We start from the raw sequence: 3,040 nt of genomic DNA on the forward strand, positions 1-3,040 counted from the left end.
GTTCAGTTTTTTTCCTCTGAATTGTGTGTATCGTGTTCCCTTAGCGGGCCTTTCCCGGAAATGGGACACTGACCAGGAGTTGTGTGTCCAGATCTGTCCGCAGGTGGACTTCAGGGTGGGGTAACGTGGCCAGGAAGCAAGAACGAGGAGGCGGGTGCCGTGGGCGCCAGGGTCCCGGCACAGGTGCGAGCGCGAGCGCAGCGCAGTGTCGTCAGCACCAAGATTTAATCAAGTTCGCAGTGTTTCGTTTCGTCAAGAATGTTCGCAAGCGAACGTGGCTGTTTTGATCGTGGCGGCGAGCGTGGTGACGCAGACTGGGGTGGCTGACTCACGGGTGGCCGCTGCTGCCTTGATTCGCGCCCCGGCTCTGCTGTCCTGCCATCTGCTGCCAGTCCACACCGGGGAAAGGCGAACGCTTTCTTGTTTGCAGGGAAATGGTTTGGCCTCCTGGACCTCAAAAATGGTCTCAGGGCTCCCCGGGGTCCACAGGGAGGCTTCGGGGACCACTGGTTTAGAGCATGGACTCCAGCCGGATTGCCTTGCTCGATCGACTCTCAGCTCCGTCACTTAATAAATGTGTGGCCTCGAGCAATTGACTTAACCTCTCCGTGCCTCAGTTTCCTCATATGTGAAGTGAGGATGCCGATGCTACCTATTTCACAGGATTGTTATGGGGTTTAAAGGAGTTGGTATTTGCAAAGTGCTCAGAACAGAGCTTGGCACATAAAGCGCTATGTAAATGTTGTTCAGTAGAACTAAACAGTAAAGCCAGGATTCTGTACAAAAAGCGCGGTACGGAGAACGACCTGTGGCTTGGAGGAAGTCAGGGAGAGACTCGTCTGCGAGCGCCGGAGGCCGGTGGGAGACTTGCCCTGGGAGAGGTGGTCCTCGGGGCTCGGGCAGCGCGGCGGGATGTCGAGGGTCAGAGAGGAGGGCGTGAAGGAGGGCGGTGTGCCGGACCTCGCACGTGTAGGTCTTAGTCTGCGTTAGCCTTTTGGGGAAGAAAAGTGAACGGAAGTCCACGGATGTGGAAACCAATGGGAAAATCTGGGTTTTTCCCACCTTTGCAAAAGATATTGGGTCGCTTTGTACAGGTAGGTAATAACCGACTCGTTCTTAAGGCACGCGCTATGGGACCTGGGTCAGCTTGAGACCGTGAAGTTGACTGCAACTTAGTTTTACTTACACAATCACTGTGTTGGGTGTGCTTAATTAGGCAGATGGTTAGCTGAAGCCCTCTGAGTGGATGACCTGGCAGAGATCCCCGGTGGCTTAGAGCGCGAGGCCGAGCCCTCGTTCGGCGCACGGGCTCCGTACCCGCGTGTGGCGGCCCCTGCCGCGGGCCCCGGTCTCGTCACACAGCACGTTCGGTCTCTCTTCAAAGAGCCTCTTGCGGCGTCCAGTCTCGAGATGAATCCGTGGCTGCTGCTAGTTGTGTGCTGGCAGGAGGCAGGGCCGCTTCCTCCGTGCAGTCGGCAAATGGCGAAGGCTTCCCCGTGCCAAGCGTGTTTCTAAGCATCACTAACAAAACGGACGAAATCCCTGCCGTTAGAGGTCGCATTTCAGCAGAGGGGGCCAGACAACACGAGCGTAGTTTAGCAGTGAAGTAAGGTTGACATGGTGAGGAAGGAAACACAGCGGGGAGACACAGACTGTGTGTCAGGACGACAGCTACCTGCCAGGCTCAGTTACTGAATGATTTCATCATTTTAGGACACTGCATTTAGTCTCGAGTGGAAGAGGTGGGTTTGCGCCAACAGCACCACTGCCATTTTCCTCCTTGGAGCTACAGCTCCGCACAGAGACCATGCCCAGGATAGAGGCTGGGGTGAAGGGGGCCTTTGCTCATCCTTCCCCCACACTGGGTAATGAACACGCACTTGATGGAGACAGATGAGACCTAGCGGGAGCAAATAATACTTAAAATTTCCTCGCAGCCGTGGCTCGCAGAATCCCGCGGCCAGCAGCACCGCGCCTGCCCCCCTGCGTCGTCTGCGGCGAGGCTTAAAGTCCTGTCCTTATTTCATCCAGAGGTTGGCAGACTTTGGGCTCATCTCCTGTTTTTGTTTAGCCCGCGAGCTGAGAATGGTTTGGGGGGAAATCAGAAGAGTAGCATTGCGCGAGGTGAAAGGTCTGTGCGCTGAGATCTCAGCGGGCGTGAGTCTAGTTCCGTTGGACACAGCCACACTCGTGTGTTCACCCGCCGTCTGCAGCTACATTTGCACCAGCGCGTCGGAGGTGAGTGTGAGTGGTCGGAGCAGAGACAGTATGGATCGTGAAGCCTGAGATACTTACTGTGTGCCCATTTCTGGAAAAGTTCGCCAACCCCTGATTTAAACAGAAGGCAGCAGATGAGGGCTATCGCAGGTGGCATGCTGGTCAGAGGTTTTCCTAAAACTTGTCTTCTTCGCTGCGAACAACGCAGTGGCCTGTTTCCCTGAGGTTTATCATACCAGGCAGTGAAAACCTTCCTTAGAGCAGTAATGGGAAAGCGAGGTTTATGTTTACTAGAATTAGAATTAACCTTGGGGTCTCTTACTTTTCTGTGACATAGTACATTGGAAGAAATGAATTAATTTTTGCTGGGGAACATGCGTACTATGCCCAGACGTGTTGTTTCCATGTTAGCCAGACGCCTCACACCTTTTTGTCTTCCAGCCCGAGCAGCAGCAGGACAGACAGCCTGACATAGGGACCTGGGGACTGCTACCCAGAGAGGACCACAAAACACCCTCAGTGCCGTAGGCACCTAAGCCAGAAAGCACCCTATGCTTTTATCAGCGTGAGTAGCATTTGTCCCAGGTGTTTTATAGCAAGCCATACTTTTCTCTCTGTTTGCTTTATGAACTTGCATTTTTTGGTCATCTCTGCAAAGATTCTCGCCCCCAGAACATAGTATATTATTGCCCACGTGATAGCCAATCGAGCCCGGTGCTCAGAACTCTGGGAAATGACTGTATGCTCCCAGGAAATACTGATCTTGGCACCTGTGCCAGGAGGAGCGCTCCACTTTTTGAAATTCTCATTAAAAGGAAATGAT

At 53.7% G+C, this 3,040-nt stretch overlaps 1 protein-coding gene across 6 annotated transcripts in view; it reads left to right on the plus strand.

The window, feature by feature from the left end:
• ZFAND6 (zinc finger AN1-type containing 6) overlaps positions 1-3,040 on the plus strand; it is a 35,139-nt gene that overhangs the window by 18,502 nt on the left and 13,597 nt on the right. For 2 of the 6 annotated variants that reach the window (XM_011374387.2, XM_023520054.1), the window contains exon 2: positions 2,659-2,782. The exons of the other annotated variants lie outside the window; for them this stretch is intronic. The gene's annotated coding sequence lies outside the window, so the exon portion shown is untranslated. The remainder of the gene's footprint in view (positions 1-2,658; positions 2,783-3,040) is intronic. 6 annotated transcript variants of the gene reach the window in all.

The sequence above is a fragment of the Pteropus vampyrus genome, unplaced genomic scaffold (assembly GCF_000151845.1).
Source record: "Pteropus vampyrus isolate Shadow unplaced genomic scaffold, Pvam_2.0 Scaffold245, whole genome shotgun sequence".
NCBI classification, from domain to species: domain Eukaryota; kingdom Metazoa; phylum Chordata; class Mammalia; order Chiroptera; family Pteropodidae; genus Pteropus; species Pteropus vampyrus.